General features: G+C 41.3%; 1 non-coding gene across 1 annotated transcript; it reads left to right on the top strand.

Annotated features, from left to right (window-relative positions):
• The first annotated feature begins 275 nt into the window (after positions 1–275).
• Positions 276–347, top strand: TRNAP-AGG (transfer RNA proline (anticodon AGG)). Its single transcript has one exon. It is a non-coding gene; the product is annotated as a tRNA-Pro (tRNA).
• The last annotated feature ends 23,562 nt before the right edge of the window (positions 348–23,909 follow it).

Genomic DNA, 23,909 nt, shown 5'->3' with positions numbered 1-23,909 from the left:
TAATTTTGTCTACAATTACTAATGCCCCCAACCGTTAAGCTCCGTTAGTTTACTGATGGTGTGGCATCTATATATTTTTCATAATCCCAAAAATAACCCAGGAATTATTGTTTTACTTATTTACTCTTTTGTCAAGTTTTAATACTATCCTTAATTAACTATGGGGGAAAATTAACCTTAAATTCACATTTCTTTTTTAAAAGAAACTACTGAATTAAGAAAAGATGTGATTTTTCTTCAATCCTAGGCATCAACAATTATTTTTTTAGGCATATGGGCATTTGGTCTAGTGGTATGATTCTCGCTTAGGGTGCGAGAGGTCCCGAGTTCAATTCTCGGAATGCCCCATTGGTTTGAAAATATAATTTTTAGTAACTCCTACCATTTTTTCGGATGCAAGAAGATTGGGCCTTCACTTCTCTATTTTTAGTGCTGCTCCTCCACAAGAAATTTTTTGGTGTTCTCCAGGATGGGTAAAACTAAATATTGATGGGTCTTATTTGGGCAATCCAGGAAGGTCTGGCAGTGGAGGAGTATTTCGAAATGAAGTTGTTGCGGTGGTTTTCAATTTCAGTATTTTTTTAGATGTTAAAACCAACTTTGAGGCTGAATTGGAAACTTTCATTCACGAATTACGTTGGGCAAGGCATTTACATATTACAAACCTTTGGGTAGAAAGTGATTCAAAAGCTGTGGTGACTTTAATACAGTAGAAGAAAATACCTTGGTATATCTTTCATATGTGGAGAGACTTACAAGAATATTTGCTGACTATAGATTGGAAGATTTCACATTGCTATCCTGAAACTAATACAGAAAAAGATTTTTTGGCAAATTCGGCAGCTAGGACAGGAACTTTTGATGTTAACATTCATTGGTCAGCTTCAATCCTTAATGAACTTGATGTGGATGCCTCTAGACGTCCTAGATTTCGTTTTATGAGTTAGTAGTTTTCTAATTTAAGTAGGAACCAGTAAGGGAGGGTGTATTGGGGGCAACAGTTGTTGCAGGTAAAGAAGGTTGGTTCCTCATAAGGTATTAATTGATGTATTTTTAATATTTCTTCTTCGTTTAATATAATGATCCTTTTAGTGGAAAAAAAAAAGAAATTACCAAATAAAGGAAAGATGTAATTAAATAAAACTTCAAATAGAAACTAAAATATTAAGAAATATCAAATTTAATTCAAAGTTCGAAATTGAAAATCACTTAATATATGCTGACTATTATGCATGTTACCAAATTTCCTAGCATATTATAAGCTAATTTGTTTGTAAAAATTTCATTGTAATTATGAAAAATTTAAGTGGAATGTGAGAGTTTCAACAACCATAAGTATGTGGTCTCACCAAATCCAAAACTAATTCTAAAAAAAAAAAGATTTTAAGGATATAATTGACATTTAATATAGTTTATATAAATGAGGGTAATGCCATATTTTTTACTTCTTAATTTTAATGAAGGGCAAATTAGACATTTTATATTTGATGTTAACAGCCACTTAACACCTTTAGAAGTGAGGGGGACAATAGTAATTTCATAAAGAAGGAGGTTTGATTAGTAATAAAACCAAAGTATAAGGGGGCAATAGTAATTATCCCTTTTTTAAAATATGAAATTTACATGTTATGTAAAAAGTGCGGCAAAGTTTTCTGTGATATGAAGCACTGCAATGCTACTCTTTATAGGATGCTTCGTGAGGTCCCCATTAGGTCTTTCCTTGCTGAAATGGATGCGCTTGATCTTGCCAAGCTTTCTCGGTCTACAACGGTAGAATCTATAAAACATGCACCTAAAGATTCCTGTCTAATGTGAACCATTTGATTTTCTGGGTAATGAATCAGTTCAACCTATGGAATCACGGATTGAGGATGGAATTAGCAAGTGAACCCCAAGACACTTTGAATGCTGAAGTCACCCTAGTGAGGTACAATTTACTTGTTTAAGACATTTCTCATTAGTAAGAATATTAAATAATGATTTTGAGCCTAATATTGATAGTGACACCCTAGCCTCAATCACAAGGGCACTGACATACCTAAAGTGTCGAGGGAGTTTTGGATAATTGAAAAATGATACGAATAGAAATGAATTTTAAATCCTTAAATGGGTTGAAACCCAGTTTCATCCGTGGGCCTTACATATGTTGGAATTATACGAAATCGTTAGAATTTTCTAAACTCGAAGGTACCAATAACTAAATCTTCGAATAGCCATTATGTAAGGGATTGAGGTGGGCTCATAAACCCATAAGTAAGGGCCCGTGATTAAGAATCCATTAACTAAGATATGATACATATAGTAAGTATTACATATAACACAAATCGAACATATAATTTATAATGTAAATATAATATGGACATATAATTTGTAATGTAAATATAAAGGAGGGTTTGGGGTGGAGGAAGAGGGGAGGAGAGAGAGAGAGAGAGAGAGAGAGAGAGAGAGAGAGAGAGAGAGAGAGAGAGTGGAGAAGAAAAGAGAAAATAATGAGGAATTGTCCGTCAGCTTAAGGTACTGATCGAATTGTGTGTTAGGGATAATGAATGCACAACCACGAACAGAGAAGAACACAAGCAAAGCACACAAGAGGGATTTAATGTGGTTCGGAAAAACCCTGCCTACGTCCACCCGAGAGAAAAGAAGTTCCACTATTTCAAAAAACCTCACACCACTCTCACACCCACAAAGTGTTACTCTTTGCTTCCTTGCCCAATCCCTATCCCTGGGATGGGTTCCCCAATCCCCTGCGGGATTGATTCCTACAGGGTTATCCCACAAAGACTAATTATAAGGAAACCTAAAAACCCTAACCCCAATGTAATTACAATTTTAACCCAGTACTAGTAATTGATCCAAACCTTGTTTCAATTATAAATACAACCAAAACTATAATTACATGGACCCACATAATACAAGACACTCAAACCCAACAATCTCCACCTTGGCTTGAATTCAGCAAACCACCTTGAAGAAAACCGTTGATGATGTCTATCTGCAATCACCCGTCTCTATGTATCCACCACACCTTACTGCATGGCCCACATCCTCTCCAAGGATGCTTTTGTTACCGCCATCACTAAACTAGCATGGCACACCCCCCCACTTGGGGTGTCCCATACAACTCATTGCCGCTATACAACGTGACGTGGCTCCATCTCTCCTTTTGTCACAGCTAGCTCCGAGAGATCACTGCGACTCACCAAATTCGAAGCGAAAGTCACTTGCTTCTTTCCAGATTTGCCCTTGTTTTGCGCCTGAACAACCTACAAATTTTGACTACCTTGACCCCTTGCGAAAGTGTCAACTGGAGCTCCACCTGTTTTAACACTCCCTGCAAGCTTGTACAACTTACTAATCATCTTTCCCCGCATCACAACCATTGATCCCCTTGAAACCTTGAGAACCCCACCTTCAAATGACCATCTGAAACCTTTAGAATCTAGAGTACTCAATGAAATCATATTCTTCCTTAGATCTGGCACACGTCTAACCCTAGTCAAAGTTTGCACAATCCCATCAAACATACGAATCTGCACAGTCCCAACTCCAACAACCCTGTTTTCCGCATTATTTGCCATCTTGACTGTACCACCTTCACATGCATGATATGTAGCAAATTGATTCCTGACTAAACACATGTGAAAAGAACACGCAGAGTCTAAAATCCAATCTGAAGTATTCAAACGTGATGATGAAGTTAGAAGGACATCATCTCCTCCATCATTGCTCAATAAGATAGCAATAGATGATTCATCACTCTCCCCGTCCTTCCTTTTCCTATCCTCCTTATGCCTTAGACAATCTTTCTTTATATGACCTTCCTCTTTGCAATAGTAACAAGCTACTTTGAGACCAACAGACTTTGAGCGACCCCTTGACTTTCTAGACCCCTCCATTCTCCCATTTGATCTAACTCTCCTATGACCACCCCTTACACCTGACTCCCTATCACTGGTATTTTTTCGTCGTGTTTCATTAATTAGCAATGTAGTAATAACATCGTCAAGTTTCAAAGTATCCTTACCAAAAAGTAATGTGGTCACAATGTGATCAAATGACTGAGACAATGATGCCTTCAAGAGTAACGCCTTATCTTCCTCCTTGATCTCCTCATCAAGACCCAACAATTCCGTCAAAATCCTATTGAACTCATGTAAAATCCGGCCTTATCCTAACCCTGTCCCGGCCCGAATTTTGTACTGTTGTAGGTCCGAAGACCCGGAGTGGAGGTAGAAGAGACTTGTGAACCCTCATAGTTGAAGATTCAGTGCTTGATCCAAAGCCTATGGACATTGACAGTGTTGCCCCTTACTTGAGCACATTGTCAGTGTTTAGTGAAAATCTATGCATCGAAGAAGATTGAATTAGTTGAAGCACCTAATGAACTCCCGTGCTCAATCCGAAGGTATTTCTTGGAACTAGGCTTGTTGATTGACTTGTAGGAGAAAATCCAACTCAATTCAGATCAGTCTGGCCTTCCAAATCCACACTATAATGTTGCTGTCAGCCTTGGTCGACTGCTTGGTTGACTGACCAGTCGACCAGCAGTTGTTAACTTCGAAAAATAACAAAAATCTTGACCATTTTGACCCTACCTTTTTGGAACTCGTGAATGAAGGTCTACCCTAATCATCGGCACTCCAGAGAACGAGGAGTGACATTCCCTAGGCCATCTCTTGGTGTTTGTGAAGAATATTGACTCTAATCATTGGCATTCCATCTCAATCATTGTTTCAAGGTATGGATTCTTTTCTTCTCCTTCTAATCTACTCAATCTCCTATTAATTTCTACTCTTGGGACCATGGCTGAAGTGCTGCAACCTTGCAAACACTTGGACATAAGCTCCCCCTTTCATTTCCATTAACCTCACTTCATTCTTGCCATTATATACTTCCATTATGATTACTTACATTGCAACTTCATGATTTCTTTCATTTCAACCTATTCTTTAATTCACACTGATGTGTAGATGTGTGTTAGGTCTAAATTACTATTGATTCATGATTCTAATTTAGTTCTTATCATCCCTTTAGTTGATTTCCCATCATTCCTTGCAATTACAATCAATTCCAATTCAATTCTTGATGTCTTACATATGGAACATAGGGTTTCGATTTGGGTATTCATATTTGGACCGTTGGATCATGATAAAATTTAGTGTGTAGTGTCCTTATATTGCCATGATCATTCTTTCCAAGTTTCATATCGATCGAGCACCCGAAAAATTAGTTTCGGGTCAATTCTCCATTTCTGCCTGTTACTATTTGCTCTGGTCAACTGACAGTCGACCAGCCAGTCGACCAAGATATGACAGCAACTCTGTCCTTGGCCGATTTACTTCGTTTGACCTCCGATTCGATTGTTTTCTTCTCTAATGTTGCTTATGTGTTGTCTAGGGTACAAACACTGACTTTTGGGCTATTCTTGGTGATTCTTGGTATTATTTCCGACTCGATTAAGGTAAGGACGGTTGTTACCCTAAGTACACTAATTATGCGAATCTACTTCTACTTTGAAAACTTAGTAGATATACTCCATTAGTGTATTCCTTAGCCATGTATGACTGTTGTATGCATTTTATATCAGTAATACTATGTTACATGTAAAATCCAGCTTTTACCTAACCTTGACCCAACCCGGTCATTGTTGTGTTTGTAGGTCTGAAGACCCGAAGTGGTGGTAGGAGGGACTTGTGGGCCCTGCTGTTTGAGGACGTGGTGTCGGAACTCCAGTACATGGACATTGATGATGCTGCTCCTTCCTTGAGCACATTATCAGTGTTAAGTTAGAATCTGTGCACTGATAAAGAGTGAGACAGTTGAGATATCAAACAGACTCCTGTGCATAATCCGAAGGTACTCCCTAAAACTAGACCTCTTGAGTGAACTGTAGGAGAAAAACCCATGCAATTTGACCTTGTATAGCCCTCCAAGTCCACACCTAAAGTTGCTGAACTATTCTGTAAAATTCTGCAGAAACATGTTTTGGTCGATACTATCGACCAAATGTATCGACCAACAAGTTTGTTGAACCCAAGTTTAAAGATTCTCTAGAATATTCTTTTCTATTTATTTATTCCTCGAGACTGGAGCCCTATTCTAGCGTTTTTAACATCTGGGAACGTGGGAGAGCCTCTCAAGAACTTCTCCTTGGTAGTGGTGAAGCATCTTCTTCATCAATCATTGCCAACCACTCATTCCTACTTTCTTGTTCCACTCTCAAGGTATAATTCTCTCTCCTAATCACTTTCTCACTCATCTTTTCTCTATTTTACTGTTGGGACCATGGCCAAGGTACTGCAACCTTGCAAACACCTTGCCATGAACCTTCTAAACCCCATACAATGATGTTTTCACCGATATGACTATGATTGATTCACCTCATGATCATTAACTACACATTTCCATAATTTATTGCTCACCAACTTGCTTTATTTACCAAAACTGAGATGAAGCTTATGATTAACCTAATCTATATCTTGCATATGAGTTCAATGTTACTTCTAAATGATTCCCTACCTAATCCCCCATGTCTTTCCCCAATTTGCATTAAGATGTAGCCAATGCCATGATCTACAACTCTTAACCTTGATATGTCAATTTGGGGATTTCCAAATGGACCATTGGATTATGATAATTTCTTGATAATTAGTGCCCCTATGTTGTGCTTAGACTATCCTCCAAGTTTCGTGTCGATCCGAGACCCGGAAGACCAAATCTAGGCAAGAATCCAAAAAGCCAGCTTGCTGTCCGAAAATTGATTTGGTCGATACTATTGGTCGATACTATCGACCAAATGTATCGACCAATAGAGTTGCTGTCAGCAACTTTTGCCTAGTTCTGATTCATTTGATCTCCAATTGTTCTGATTTCTTCTCTAACCTTTCATATATGCTTGTTTAGGACTTTAAGACTATTTGGGCCACTTGCATGTGATCTTAGACCATTCTCTTCTCCGATTCAAGGTAAGGATAGTTATCGATATAATTACTTAGGATATGGGATTTTGACTTGGTGTTCCTAACCTAGTAAATATAGTTTCTATTTCATATTCTTATCATGTTAGACTTGCTACATATGTCTTTCAACAATAGCTTTGTGTTTACATTATGTTTTTTCAATATCTTATCATGTTTAACAATTTCAATATATGATGACTTATGTCAATGTCATGAATTGAATGTTTATTATGATGTTGTATCTTGTGAACTGATATGATGAACTTGGGCATATGATTGCTTAAGTATAACTTGGGATTGAGGGGTACCCTACTGGTGCTTCTGTCCTTGGACATTGGATGGAATAGTATGGGATGTTCTCCGAAGGTGTCCATCGACGCTTTCCCGGGTTATTGGATGACATACATAGGACTTGTCTAGATGTATGGCTAGGATGTCTCTATCATATCAGACCCGATTCGGAAGGGCATTGAGACTGAACAACCCGTGGTAGTAGTGTGGATTTGTGGGCACTCAAGACCGGTATCCACTCCGTGAGAGGACATAAATTGCATTACGGTTACCCGAAAGGGGCCATTTATTGGTAGGGTTGCAAATGGCTAGACTTGGGCTCACAAGCACTCAAGACCGGTGAAATGATCCGTGAGAGGGACGTGAGAGCTTCCCGTTTACCATTTGTGGATGACCAATAGGGTTGATGAGTCCGGTGAGTAATATCCGTGACTCTAGTGTGAAGGATACCGGAAAGGATCCCGAGAGGGGAGGAATGGACGTATCTAGAACTGAAATGATATGATTAAGTAGTTGACTTGCATTGGGCTAGGCTTTACCTTGACATGCGCCAATACTTAGACCAAATGGTGATGTGAGAGAGTGGTGACCGAAATCCCCAACCATGGATTTGTCCGAGAGGGATGCAAGACCCAATTCCCCCCCCCGCCCCGGTGATGAGTGACTGAGACTACCTAAAGAAGTATGGTGCTATGACTTAAAGCATGTCTACCATAGATGACCAGCATACTTAGAATAGAATCATATTGCATTATATGCTTCATATCATCTGCATCATGTTATGATTTTCTTGTGGCTTATGTGTCGTGGAATAACTTCCTTGCTGAGTTCTTTTGAACTCATTCCTTTTCTGTTTTAGGCTACTCTACAGGTGAATACTCTGATGGTACACTCCCTGAGGCAGACCCGGATACCTCATACTACTATCCGGAGGCTAGCTACAATGAAGACTTCGGTGACGGTACCGAAGTAGATCCTTCGGCGTATCAGGGTTAGCCCTGAGATAGTATGGGAGCAGTCATGTTGGGTCTCCATGGTCTTCACCTTTGAAGAGGACATATTTATTTTGGAGGAGACTTATGAGTAGTTACCCACCCCCTTTTTGTGACAATTAAACTTGGAAGAATTGTAATAACTTTAACTTATCTTCATAACTTGAGACTTGTACTTACCGAAATTTTGACCTCACTTCCGCTTATCTGAAGGAGTGGATTCCGCCCTCTGCCTTCTTAATTTAACCGATATGATATTTACTTACATACTCTGATTATCCTTGGTATCTCATTTTCTGAATTCTATTGTTATCGATTGTTAGTTTAAATATTGATTGTTCATAATTGTGTTATCGTCGATGTGGATGATGTGGTCCCTGAACTATGGATCTTCGGGACTGTGGATCACATCCCGGGTATGCCAGATAGGGTACCGGCTGGGTGGATGTGACATTACATGTCATTCGGAATATCATGCTTAATTATTCTTTATGATTACATATATGAATGGTCATGTTATATTATGTCTTGGTTTATATGATGAATTATTGATCATGTATGATATGATGAGATTGAGCATGTGAATGACTAAGCATGACTTGGGATTGGGAAGTGTCCTACCGACACTTCTGTCCTTGGACATCGGAGGGAATAGTATGGGATGTTCTCCGAAGGTGTCCACCGACGCTTTCCCGGATCATTGGATGACATACATAGGATTGTCTAGATGTATGGCTAGGACTATCCTTTTGTATCAAACCCGAATCGGAAGGGTATTGAGACCGAACAACCCGTGGTAATAATGTGATTTGATGGACGCTCAAAACCGGTAACCACCCCGTGAGAGGACATAGATCATGCTATGGATACCCGTTATGGGCCATTTATTGGTAGGGTTGCAAATAGCTAGACTTGGGCTCACAGGCAGTGATAAGCATGCATTTACCATTATTTATTTGATTTAATTCTCCATACTTATTTAATTAAAGAGAGCTAATTGAGTATTTTTGTGTATTTTTCAGGAATAAGGTGATTTTGGATATTAGAGATAATATGGAGTAAAGTTGACAAATATATTAGATATTGGTGGATTTTAAATCATGACATTCAATCTTGCTGCCCAATAAATCATGAAAAGTGAGATCTTAGTCAAATTGGAGACAGGTGGAGGTCTAAGGAACAAAATTGGTAATAAATCTGAAAATCGGGTAAACAGACCTACCTTCAGTATTTTGGACATATCTCTCTTATATGAGCTTGGATTTTGGTGATTCAAGATTCTGTGGAACGATATTGAAAATATCTACAACTTTCCAGTTTTGATTTTTTTCAAAATTCGAAAGAATAAAAGTCAAATGGACGGATAAAGAGAAGGGATTCATTGTGTGTGGGAGACATAAAAGAGAAGCCAGCCACAGAGAAGAAGAGAAGACGGCGAACACGGCTCTTATCTCTCTCTCTCCCCCTATGTTTCATCTTTATTTTTCTTATGAACTTTGTGATAATGAGTAGCTAGTTCCTTTTCTTTGGGATGTAGATGAACCATGCTTATTTCATTAATTTGATTGTTCTATATCTTCTAGTTGATTGTGTTTGAGTTTGGCCAAAGATGTTTTATAGCTCAGCGAACTAAGCGTACCAAGCTTCGGCGAAGGATGATAGTCTTGCAAAGATAGGGCATATCTAGGAAACCATCCCTGATTTACTTTGAAGTGTAGAGTTATATCGGTTAGGGAAAAGCATTGGGGATTCGAAATCCCACAGATCTTCACGTTTTCATAGTTAACGTTTTTGCATTAATTAGTAAATTTAGTTTTGTTGAATTCAATCTTAGTGACTTAGCCTTTTAGCTCCCCATAGTTCGACCCCGTACTTTCTGCTTGCTAGATTAGTATAGGATTTTATTTTTGATTGGTTAGCGACACGATCAGGCAGCCCGAGATCGGGAGTCATATCCGTAAGGGAACGTGAGAGCTTCCCATCTACTATTTGTGGATGACCAATAGGATTGATGAGTCCGTAGTCCAAGTTGGTTGTAGCCATAGGATACGCTGAATCTAGTGTTAAGGATACGGAACCGAGTTGGTCGGTGCCATAGGGGAAGTATCCGGATCTGACTTGATACGACTGAGTAGATGACTTGCATTGGGCTAGGCTTTGCCGTGACATGCGCCAATACTTATACCAATGGTGATGTGAGAGAGTGGTGACCTAATCCCCAACCATGGTTTATGATGAGGAGTTTACCCAATTACCTCGACAGACCCAAGATATCATGTATGATTGAGGGGGAGTGACAGACGACCTAAAGAAGTATGGTGCTATGGCTTAAAGCATGTCTTCCTTAGAGACTAACATACTCAGAGTTAGAATCATATTGCATTATTGTTTCATATCATCTTGCATCATATCATGACTTGTATCATATGAATTGTGTATTGTGGAACGACTCGCCTTGCTGAGTTCTTTTGGAACTCATTCCTTTTGTGCAATTGTTTTTGTTAGACTTATCTGTAGGTACTGAAGACATTGATGGCTCCTACTACAAGGTGGAGCAGGATCCCTCATACTACGGTGAAGGTCCTGGCCATTACGAAGGTTACGGTGAAGGTACCGAGGGTGATTACCCTTCGTACCAGGATTAGCTCGACCTTGTTATGGGAGATGCCGTGCTTGGTTTGTTTTGTGTATACATACGAGGACACCTTATACAAGATCGAGGAGACCCTAGCTTAGGCCCTTTTCTGTCATTCTGGAACTTGGACTTGTTATGTTAACTTGTATGGATTTACTCTTTGACACTGAGTTTGTAACTTAACTTAATTAACCACTTTCCGCTGCTCTGGAGGGAATGACTTCCGATCTCTCTCTCTCTCTCTCTCTCTCTCTCTCTCTCTCTCTCTCTCTCTCTCTCTCTCTCTCTCTCTCTTTTGAGATTACCTTTATATATACTTGATACCTTATGATTTTCCGCACTCTGATTTGGTTATCTATTTCTTATCCTTTTTAATCTAGTTATTACTTGCTTAAAACGTTGATTATATTGTTCGTAATTATGTTATCGTGTATGTGGGAGGCATGGCCGCTCGATCCTTGATCCTCGGGCTGTGGATCACATTCCCGGGTATGCCAGATAGGGTATCGGCTGGGTGGATGTGACAACTCATGTAAAATCCAGCTTTTACCTAACCTTGACCCGACCCGGTCATTGTTATGTTTGTAGGTCCGAAGACCCGAAGTGGTGGTAGGAGGGACTTATGGGCCCTACTGGTTGATGACGTAATGTCGGGATTCCAGTTTATGGACATTGATGATGCTGCTCCTTCCTTGAGCACGTTACCAGTGTTAAGTTAGAATCTACGCACTGATGAAGAGCGAGACAGTTGAAATAGCAAACGGACTCCTGTGCATAATCCGAAGGTACTCCCTAAAACTAGACCTCTTGAGTGAACTGTAGGAGAAAACCCCATGCAATTTGACCTTGTATAGCCCTCCAAGTCCGCACCTAAAGTTGCTGAACTATTCTGTAAAATTCTGCAGAGATTGTTTTGGTCGATACTATTGGTCGATACCATCAACCGAAGGTATCGACCAACAAGTCTGTTGAGCCCAGATTTAAAGATTCTTGGAATATTCTTTTCAATATTTATTTATTCCTCGAGACTGGAGCCCTATTCTCGCGTTTTTAACATCTGGGAATGTGAGAGAGCCTCCCAAGAACTCCTCCTTGGTAGTGGTGAAGCATCTTCTTCATCAATCATTGCCAACCACTCATTCCTACTTTCTTGTTCCACTTTAAAGGTATGACTCTCTCTCCTAATCACTTTCTCACTCATCTTTTCTCTATTTTACTGTTGGGACCATGGCCAAGGTGCTGCAACCTTGCATACACCTTGCCATGAACCTTCTAAACCCCATACAATGATGTTTTCACCGATATGACTATTATTGATTCGCCTCATGATCATTGACTACACATTTCCATGATTTATTGCTTACCAACTTGCTTTATTTATCAATACTGAGATGAAGCTCATGATTAACCTAATCTATACCTTGCATATGTGCTCCATGTTACTTCTAAACGATTCCCTACCTAATCCCCCATGTTTTCCCCTAATTTGCATTGAGATATAGCCAATGCCATGATCTACAACTCTTAACCTTAATATGTCAATTTGGGGATTTCCAAATGGACCATTGGATTATGAAAGTTTCTTGATAATTAGCTTCCCCATGTTGTGCTTAGTCTATCCTCCAAGTTTCATGTCAATCCGAGACCCGAAAGACCAAATCTGGGCAAGAATCCAAAAAGCCAGCTTGCTGTCCTGGAATTTGTTTTGGTCGATACTATTGGTCGATACTATCGACCAAATGTATCGACCAATAGAGTTGTTGTCAACAACTTTTGCCTAGTTCTGATTCGTTTGATCTCCGATTGTTCTGATTTCTTCTCTAACCTTTCATATATGCTAGTTTAGGACTTTAAGACTATTTGGGCCACTTGCTTGTGATCTTGGACCATTCTCTTCTCCGATTCAAGGTAAGGATAGTTATCGATGTAATTACCTAGAATATGGAAATCTTGACTTGGTATTCCTAACCTAGTAAATATAGTTTCTATTTCATATTCTTATCATGTTAGACTTGCTACATATGTCTTTCAACAGTAGCTTTGTGTTTACATTATATTACTTCAATGTTTTATCATGTTTATCAATTTCAATATATGATGACTTATGTCAATGTCATGAATTGAATGTTTATTATGACGTTGTATCTTATGAACTGATATGATGAACTTGGGCATGTGATTGCTTAAGTATAACTCGGGATTGAGGGGTACCCTACTGGTGCTTCTGTCCTTGGACATCGGAGGGAATAGTATGGGATATTCTCCGAAGGTGTCCATTGACGCTTTCCGGGTTATTGAACGACATGCATAGGACTTGTCTAGATGTATGGCTAGGATGTCCCTATCATATCAGACCCGATTCGGAAGGGCATTGAGACCGAACAACCCGTGGTAGTAGTGTGGATTTGTGGGCGCTCAAGACCGGTATCCACTCCGTGAGAGGACATAAATTGCATTACGGTTACCCGAAAGGGGCCATTTATTGGTAGAGTTACAAATGGTTAGACTTGGGCTCACGGGCACTCAAGACCGGTGAAATGATCCATGAGAGGGACGTGAGAGCTTCCCGTTTACCATTTGTGGATGACCAATAGGGTTGATGAGTCCGGTGAGTAATATCCGTGACTCTAGTGTGAAGGATACCGGAAAGGATCCCGAGAGGGGAGGAATGGAAGTATCTGGAACTGGCATGATATGATTAAGTAAATGACTTGCATTAGGCTAGGGTATACCTTGACATGTGCCAATACTTAGACCAAACGGTGATGTGAGAGAGCGGTGACTGAAATCCCCAACCATGGATTTGTCCGAGAGGGATGCAGGACCCAATTCCCCCCGGTGATGAGTGACTGAGACTACCTAAAGAAGTATGGTGCTATGACTTAAAGCATGTCTACCATAGATGACCAGCATACTTAGAATAAAATCATATTGCATTATATGCCTCATATCATCTGCATCATTTTATGATTATCTGGTGGTTTATGTGTGGTGGAATAACTTCCTTGCTGAGTTCTCTTGAACTCATTCCTTTTCTGTTGCAATATTTTGTTAGGCTATTCTACAGGTGATTACTCTGATGGCACCCTCCCTGAGGCGGACCCAGATACCTCATACTACCATCCGGAGGCTGGCTACGTTGAAGACTTCGGTGACCATACCAAAGAAGATCACTAGGCATACCAGGGTTAGCCCCGGAGTTGTATGGGAGCAGTCATGTTGGGTCTCCATGGTCCTCAACTTTGAAGAAGATATATTTATTGTGGAGGAGACTTATGAGTAGTTACCTCTTCTTTTGTGACAGTATACTTAGAAGAATTGTAATAACTTTAACTTACCTTTATAACTTGAGACTTGTACTTAACTAAATTTTGACCTCACTTCCGTTTGGTGAAGGAGTGGATTCCGCCCACTGCCTTCTTAATTTATCTGATTTGATATTTATTTCCGCACTCTGATTATGTTTGATATCTTATTTCTGAATTCCATGATCATTCATTATTAGTTTATGATTATTATCTGTTCATGATTGTATTATCGTCGATGTGGATTATGTGGTCCCTGAACTATGGATCTTCGGGGCTGTGGATCACATCCCGGGTATGCCAGATAGGGTACCGGCTGGGTGGATGTGACAACTCATCCAGGTGCTTGTCAAAATTTACTCCCCCTGACAACCGAAGTCCATATAACTGTTTCTTGAAAAACAACTGATTTGTCAACGACTTGGACTTGTACCTGCTCTCTAGCTTTGCCTAGACTTCCTTTGGATCCGCCACCCCAATGACTTCACGAAGAACATTATCCGCAAGATACAACTGGATCGTGCTATTTGCTAGATCCCTCAACTCTTGCCATTCGTCTTCCTTTATCGCCTCTGGCTTTTCTGATTTTTTTTTGTGAGAGCCTTAACAGTCCCTTCCCACATAAGGATGTTCTTCACCCATTGTTGCCACAAGGTGAAATCATTATAACCATTAAAAAGTTCTATGGAGAAATTAGAACTCTTCACCGCCATCTGATTGCCCTTCATACCCGTCAACAACCCAAAAAAACATGTTCATTGATTTCCATACGGACAAATTCAATACCAACAGAGTGAAATCTCCTCGATCCATCACTTCCACTGAGTCTCGAACGCCCAAAAATCTTTGGAACACTTAACTCAGTACAAAATTCCTTCACACAAAATCCTATGGAAACAACTGTACGGTATGGATCCGATTAAAAAAAAAAAAACGAAAAAATCCTTTTTTTTTTTTTTTTTTCAACCGACCTTTTTTTTCTTACAGTTCTTCCACGTTCCAACTTCACTTTTTCAACCTTTTTTTTTTTTTTTTTCAACCCATGTAATAATCATTACATTAAAAATAAGTTTAAAAAGTTCAAAAAAAAACTTTTCTTCCTCACGGTCGACACCCACCGCTCAACTTTTTTTTTTCTTCTTCTCTTTGATCCAATCCGCTCAAAGCATAAGAAATATATATTTTAAAAAAAAAAACTTCACGATTCTAGATCTATAATCGTACTTTCGATCAATCCGTCGAAGACTTCTCCATTCTCCTTGCACCTATCATCTCCTTTCTAGATCTTCGCCCACCTCCGGCGATGATCCACTGAACCTCGCTCTGATATTACTTGTTAGGGATAATGGATGCACAACCATGAATATAGAAGAACACAAGCAAAGCACACAAGAGGGATTTAACGTGGTTCGACAAAACCTTGCCTATGTCCACCCGAGAGAAAAGAAGAAGTTCAACTGTTTTAGAAAACCTCACATCACTCTCACACCCACAAAGTGTTACCTTGCTTCCTTACCCAATCCCTATCCCCGGGATGGGTTCCCCAATCCCCTGCAAGAATTGATTCCTATAGGTTATCCCACAAAGACTATTTATAGGGAAACCTAAAAACCCTAATCCCAATGTAATTACAATTTTAACACAGTACTAGTAATTGACCCAAACCCTGTTTCAATTACAAATACAACCAAAACTATAATTACATGGACCCACAGAATACAAGACACGCAAACCCAACATTGTGAACAACCCTTAAAGAAGAAAAGAATCACGCCGGAGTCATGGGTAAGTAAATTCTTACCCCTCTCATGGTACATATAATTGCGTAGCTCCAAACCTGATATGATGCATGACTTTATGCTATGACAATTTATTTAGTGTTAAACACGTGTGATGCATGAAGGTGAAATGACATGTTCATGTTTATGATATGAGGATGACATGTGTTGGTGCAAGAAATATGATCTTGACCACATGGTTCTCTCCTGAGACAAAAAGAAAGTGAAAGTGGACAGCCTCTGAGGATGGGAAGCCACCTCCAACGATCAAGTTAGTCAGGCCAATAAATCAGAGACTCCATTGAGGAGCCAAAAGCCCCAAGAGATGAGTACGTCTTAGTCGCCTCTATTTGCGCAATATGCTGGAGACTAATGGATAGGGACGAGGAACTGCCATCTCTGGGCTCGAGGAGACTTCTAAATATGTAAGACCCCCTGACACAAGTAACCAGCTGGAGAAGAACTGGGCTCACCAAAAGCGGTTCTTGCCACGTAGACCATTCTTGCCCCGTCATGAATTAGGATCCGGCTAGTGCTATTAGGTGACTTCTCGACAGGAGAACTCTTGGGGCGGTATCCAAATGAGGAAAGCCCAAGCTCAATAGACGGGTCCAGGCCCAGCAGGCGGTCGTGAGTTGGCCCAGGAATCAATTCTCTGAGCCATGAGAGTATGATGATAACATTGGCCCCCTAATCTTTATGACAAACAGTTGTTATTAAGATTACATATTTTCCCACCTTAGTGTGCTTTTAATTCCTAGAAGAGACTTCTCGGGAGGATGAAACGACTCCCCGTAGAGCAGTATATCTTCTTTGCAAGTTTCAAAACATAAGTAGTTATGAAACTTAATGCTCGGCCAGAAACCGTCAATGGAATCAACAACCCGAGCTGTTCATGCCAGCGTATGAATTTTCTAAAGACCTTTGTTCAGTTGCCAGGTGTCGAGTTATCCTTCTTCTGCTTCCAGAAACGAAGCGTCAGAGTGATGAGGTACAAAAATCTATGCAAGATTTGGGACACCCCTTTTGGCTCCAAGAGGCGGGCTTTCTAAATTGAACGCCAGCAACCCCTTCTCATCACTGATCATTCTGCAACTTTCGTCGCTTTCTTTGAATCTCTGAGTTTAACAAGATTGAGTGAATCCACCATTCTCTGGGAAGGTCTATTTGCGCCTTTCTGGATGAGATGAGAAAGAAGAGTACCAAGAGGACTTGTCCCTTCAACAAGAACCCTTCGAAACCCTCGATCAAGGAGGAAGAAGAAGAAGAAGAAACCCCTGTTACCAAGGCAGGCGACTCTCCCTCAGGTTTTCCAACAACGCCTCTTCAAGACGCTCCCCCTGATCGTGCGGGTATGGCCATTGAAGCCTATCTTTGGCTCCTTTCGTTTGTAGATTCTCCTTCTGTAGACTCCAGACTAGGACCTCTTGATTACCCCAGTCTTCTAAGTCCGCACCATGTGGAATAGATGAAGACAACCTTTATGATTCTCGATGACTTCCAAGTGGGGCTTCCTAGTCCTTGCGAAAGAGCAAATCTGCTCGCCAGAGGAGAGAATCCTCTATATTTTGACTCTTTGTTGGGAGGTCTAAGGTTTCCTCTATGTCCTTTTGTTAGACAGACCCTAGAGTACTACGGGCTTAACCCTGATATGCTGGCACTGAACGGATGGAGATATCCCATCGCCTTTATGGGGTGTTGGTACCGTTTCGGCGTTGAATGTAGTTTGGACCTATTTAGATGCTTGTCTTCCATCAGAGCCCTTAGCAGAGTGGGTTGGTACAATTTCAGCAAGCGTGGCTCGGCCAACTGTAAGTTCATGGTTCTGGAAGAGGGATCTCTTCGAGCAGACTCATAAGAGATGGAAAGATAGATTCATAGCCTGCAAGGTTCCTCCAGGGCATGTCTCCTGTGCCTGGTCTACCCTTTCCCCCCCAAGAAATTGGGAGGTTGAATGATAAACTTCTTTTAGGAGAAAAGGAAGAACTTTTTTACAAAAAAATTTTGAAAGGAAAGGGGGCTCTCATTCATGATCGCGAGATGGACTTTGAAGCTTCCCTTATTCTATGGGGAGTGATGTCTAGTGAGCCCCCTTGTCCAATCTCTCTCACCAAAGAACCATTTGTTTACTCTTTCTGAGAAGTTTGTCTTTTGCAGCCCCCAACATGCCATTGGATAGGGAGACCCTTCTTCACAGGTATAATCTTTCTCGGACAGCCGCCAAGTCAGAACAAAATAGATCGCAAGGATCAAAAGATGATTCCTCGGTCCCCTCCGCAAATCTTCCGAAACCAGTGGCCAAAATCCCTGCAGATTCTGAACTAAAGACTTTGAAAGAAGTTCTTCGAGAGGTAAAGGAGGAAACTGGCCTTCCGGACACAAAGGAAGACGAGAGTCCTATTGAAATTTTGAGTGAGGACAGTCCTTCTGAGGCCCCTTCCCATCGCAGATCAAGCAGGGATAAGAGCTGGAAACAGTTGCCGTCGCCTCCCTGAACAAGGGGAAAGGAGAAAAGGATCAAGACTGGGACCTTTGGGGAAGGTCCGAAAAGTGACTCAACCAGTGTCCCAAAGCCACCTCGTCCAGGAGCAGCCAGCAAGAAAAAGACCTTTCAAGGTTCCTCTTCCAGCAAGACCATTCCTATTCTCAGGATTCCTGTACCCCTTTTCAATGAATCTTCTTCCCGCACAGTTCCACCAGTGATTCCAACTCCTTTAAGTCGTGATGCTTTTGAGGCTTACACAGCCCATGCTTCTCCGTTTTCTTCAAGGTCATTGAGATCTTCTCCTGTGTCGTGAGGCACATCACCTTCAGAGCACTCTGGCAGTGATCAGGTTTTTGAAGGCCCTGCCAAGCCACACACTGCCACCTGGGCTCCCCAGTGGACGATATCAGCAAAGGGCGGTCTTCTGACCAGTCCCACCAAAATGAGAGAGTGGCTGGAGCATGGTGTGGCCTTAGATGACAAGGCAGCAACAGACAACCTCCCTCTGCACGTGTTGTCCTCCAAATTAGCTGAGTAAGATTTATTTTGCAATTCCAGCTTTATTTCCACATGAAATTTTTATCATTCATATATCCGGCCCCGGGTGCTTTTCAGGAACACCTACAAGCATGCATATCTGGCCAAAGCCCTGATTCGCCGGAGTAAGTTTTTATCCTCCAAAGTGTCCACCTTAACAAGGAATTCCACAGAACTCCAAAGTAAAATTGTAGCCTTGGAATCTGATCATGCTCACGTTGCTGAAGAAAGGGACGTGCTGAGAAATCAAGAGGTGGAGAAAGTTAAAGAATAATCCAGCGACTCAGCAACAGCGTCGTCCATCTTGAGAAGCAAAGAGACAAGGCAGTAAAAGAGAGGGACACGGCGAATAAGGTTAGCCAGCAGCTGGTTGGAGAGAAACTCTCTATTGAGTTTGAGAGGTTCAAGCTGCATCTGAGAAATCAAGAACTGGAGGGTATCTTGGTTGTCCATCTAAAAGACAAGGAAATCAAGATGGCAAAGCTTTCCAACAGTGAGGATCAACTTCTTGTCCTCCAAACAAAGATATCCATGTTAGTCAAGAGACTGAGGAGTGCTGGACGTGAAGCTGTGGAGGCTTTCAAGAAGTCTGGAGAGTACCGGAGGGAGTTGGCGGATACCGCAATTCCTGGCTTTGAGCATGGTCTTGATCATGCCTTCAAGCTGATGACTGAAAAGCTTCCTGAGGATATGCTGAAAAGAGTCTGTAAAGGTCCCTTTTTTACCGCGAACACTTGCAGACATTTAAAGATTCCGGTGTTCAACTGGATGGAGTCTCCCTTTGGAAGTGCTACACAGCCTTCACCACGTTCCTCCAGCCATGCACCAAAAGAACCTGAGCCAGTCCCGTTCCGGCAAGTTAATCCTGATGGCACTTTGATAGTGACCATTTCTGAAGATGATAACCTCTGAACATTGACCAACAAATCTTTTTTTCTTTTCTTTCTTTTTTTTAGAACTATTTCTTGTGAGATTTCATTTATGGGAATCTCTTTTTATGGACTTTTTGTAATTCCCTTGGTAATGAATAGAAGTCTGTCTTTAGCCCTTGCTAGCCTAGACATGTGACTCTTGCACCATCCTTGCGGTTTTTCATTCGCGCAATCTGTTAGGCTCATTCCAAGTTGGGCGTAGCCTCCTCAGAGAGTTATGTTCTTTTTAAACAAGCCATAGTTTCTTGCAACATTCTGGCTTGACTCGTTGGCTGACAAGCCGCAAGGTTATTATTAGCCCTCTATTCTTCTTGACAATTCTTGTTATGAAGAATATCTTGTTGGTGTCCAAAATCTTAAGGACCAGAAGATGCTGGGGGATGAAGAAGCCTTTTGGTGAAGCCACCAAATTGCTTCTCTACGAAGTCTTAAAGTTGTAAACATTTCTCAGCAAAGCTGTAGACACTTTTCAGCGAAGCTGCAGGAATTTCATCTGCGAAACTGCAGGAATTTCATCTGAGAAGCTGCAAGAATTTCGTTTGCGAAATTGCAGGAATTCCATCTACAAAGCTTAAGAAATTTTCGCCTATGAAGTCGCAGGAATTTTCATCTGCTAAGCTGCAGGAATTCCATCTGCGTAGCTGCAGGAATTTTCGTCTGCGAAAAGTCGCAAGAATTTCCATCTACAAAGCTGCAGGAATTCCATCTGCGAAGCTGCAGGAATTTTCGTCTGCAAAGTCGCAGGAATTTCCATCTGCGTAGCTAGAGGAATTCCATCTGCGAAGCTGCAGGAATTTTTGTCTACGAAGTCGCAGGAATTTTCATCTACGAAGCTACAGGAATTCCATCTGCGAAGCTGCAGGAATTTTCATCTGCGAAGCTACAGGAATTCCATCTGCGAAGCTGCAGGAATTTTCATCTGCGTAGCTGCAGGAATTTTCATCTGCGAAGTAGCAGGAATTTCCATCTGTGAAGCTGCAGGAATATTCGTCCGCGAAGTCGCAGGAATTTCTATCTGCAAAGCTGCAGGAATTTTCGTCTGCAAAGTCGCAAGGATTTTCATCTGCGAAGCTGCAGGAATTCCATCTATGAAGCTGCAGGAATTTTCGTCTACTTAGTCGCAGGAATTTCATCTGCGAAGCTACAGGAATTCCATCTATGAAGCTGCAGGAATTTTCGTTTGTGAAGTCGTAGGAATTTTCATCTCGAAGCTGCAGGGAATTTTCGTTTGCAAAGTCACAAGAATTTTCATCTGCGAAGCTGCAGGAATTTTCGTCTGCGAATTCACGGGAATTTTCATCTACAAAGTTGCAGGAATTTTTGTCTCGAAGCCGCAGGAATTTCCATATGCGAAGCTGCAGGAATTTCATCTGCAAAGCTGCAGTAATTTTCATGTGTGAAGCTGCAGGAATTTCATCTGCGAAGCTGCTGCAAATGCTTTTCATAGGAGGAAAGGCTTAAGATGCAGCCTTCTAATGATCTTCGGGAAGTGACTAGCTGGAGGAAAGGTTCTCCTTGTTGCATCGAGCTTTCACTTTTATCATCACGTGCATCAACCCTGCGAGTGACTTCCGCAAGTAAAGTGGTTGACAATGTTTAGGTGATAGGTCTCGAGCTGTGCTTGATCAGCCTTGCTGACTTCAACACCCTTAGCAGCCGGAAATCTTAATATCATGTAAACAGGAGAGATAAGTCTCCAACTTCCTTAATACCCAGAAGACCACAAGGGATTTCAGAGGCCGACAAGCTGGATACTTCCACAAACATGGTGGGCAAAGACACTTGTCGGATGGATACCCCTTCAGCTCAATCGGGCTGTGCTTCCTCTTTCAGGAATGAAATCTTTTGAAGAGCAGTGTATCAAGGTTGTCTTTGATGGTGATATTTCCTAATTGGTCCAAAACAACAGGAAAACATCTAGACATGCAACGTCCATTTATTGGTTCGGTGTCCATTGGAACTTTATCCATCCCATGGCTTAGCTCCCTATTCTTCTGATATAGTTGCTTTCTCACAGAGGATACCGACATCCTTGAGCCCCCTTTTCTGGCGAAAGGGACTAGCTATTTTGGTCGAAATGCGTAGTACAAGAAATGCATACTACCTTATTTATTTGCCTAGGAATGAAGCTTTCACGGAGGCATGCAAGCAATCCTCAAGAATTCCCATCCCGCGCAAGCTTGTAAAATGCAGTAGCCATATTTTCATCTCTCTGGGAGAGGTTTGAAACATAACCTTGCAAAAACCTACCGAAGTACATTTTGTCGAAGATTCTTTTTCCTCGAAACTCAACTTTTATAGCCTGCCGACTCCTCTCCTGGTCTTGACAAGAGAAAACGAATAACGGAGACAGGAGTGATAGTGTCGTTAGAGACCGCCGAGATCTACCCCAGCTATAAAGAGTCACACGAACTCACGTGGTTACACCTAGGGGAGAGCACTCAGAACCAATAATCATCGGTTTGCTCAGCGAGCCGAGTCTTCCCCCAAGAGGTGTCCCTTGTGCATGTATGTAGACGTCGGGCGAGAACTTCTATTGCACAATGTGCATCTAAAGATTCCTTCCACGACTGGCTCATGAGCGCCAGTAGTTGTCAATATTTTGTGATTGGGGGAGCAATAGCTATGCTAGTTCTTTTTGAGCAGGAAGAATCGATGCATGGGGAACAAATTGTCACATCCCCCCAGCCGGTACCCTATCTGGGATTACCCGGGAAGTGATCCACAGCCCAAAAGATCAAGTTTAGGAACGATCATATCCATTTAGCACAATAACATAATCAAAAGCAAGAACAAATCATTGTGTTCTAATAAGTTAATAATAAAATTCAAGAAAAGATCTCAGAAGGATCACTAAGAATATCAGAGTGCGGAAAACATGATACCAAATACAAAGCCAATTGTAGAGTAGAGCAGAAATATACTCCACAAACATATGCGGAAGGTAGATCAAAATCTAAGTAAAGCTCTAAGCTAATACAAGTAAAGTAAAAGATAAGTCTAGAAGAAACAAGAGAAATCTAATCCAAATCTTTAGTTGGCTCTTCTTCACCTTCTTCACCTTCTTCACCTTGCCCTTCCTCATACGTACCGTCAAAATATTCCGAACCTGTAGAGAAGTCTAACAAAAGATATGGTACAAAAGGAGTGAGTTTCGAAAGAAACCTAGTAAGGCAGTTAAATCCATAATAACATAAATGGCAGGATTTCAAAACAAACATAAATGCAATATGGTCTGAGACAAACAATGAATGTATGAATCTAACTCTATGTATGCTGGTCTCTATTGGCAGACATGCATTAAGTCATAGCACCATACTTCTTTGGGAAGGTCTCATCACACAACGCCGTTTGGTAGTGGGTCCGGCATCCCTCCGGACATTCCATGGCTGGGGTTTAAATCACCACTCTCTCACATCACCATTTGGTATAAGTATCGGCTCATGTCAGGGTTAAGCCTAGCCAAATGCAAGTCTTCTACTTAGTTACATCAAGTCAGATCCAGATACGTCCATTCCTCGCCCCTGGCGATCCTTTCTGGTATCCTTCACACTAAAGTCCTACTAGTCCCTGACTACGGACTCATCAACCCTACTGGTTATCCACATATGGTAAACGGGAAGCTCTCACGTCCCCTCACAGGTTGGTTACCGGTCTTGAGCGCCCGTGAGCCCAAGTCTAACCATATGCAACCCTACCGATAAATGGTCCCCACAATGTGATTCCTGTCCTCTCACGGATTGGTTACTGGTCTTGAGCGCCCATGAATCCCCATTGCTACCACGGTTCGTTCGGTCTCAATACCCTTCCGAATCGGGTCTGATATAACGGGGTATTCCTAGCCAAACACTGCTAGACAGCCCTAGGTATGAAAATCAATAATTTAGGAAGGTGTCAATGGGCATCTTCGGAGAACATCCCATACTATTCCCTCTGATGTCCAAGGACAGAAGTGTCAAAAGGACACCTCTCCTACACCTCTCCTTCCCGAA

Source organism: Hakea prostrata, chromosome 1, assembly GCF_041222555.1.
Source record: "Hakea prostrata isolate BN-2017 chromosome 1, UWA_Hpros_2, whole genome shotgun sequence".
In the NCBI taxonomy this organism is placed as follows: Eukaryota; Viridiplantae; Streptophyta; class Magnoliopsida; order Proteales; family Proteaceae; genus Hakea; species Hakea prostrata.
Note: the sequence above shows the minus strand (reverse complement) of the source record. Positions and strands in the feature narration are given on the sequence as shown.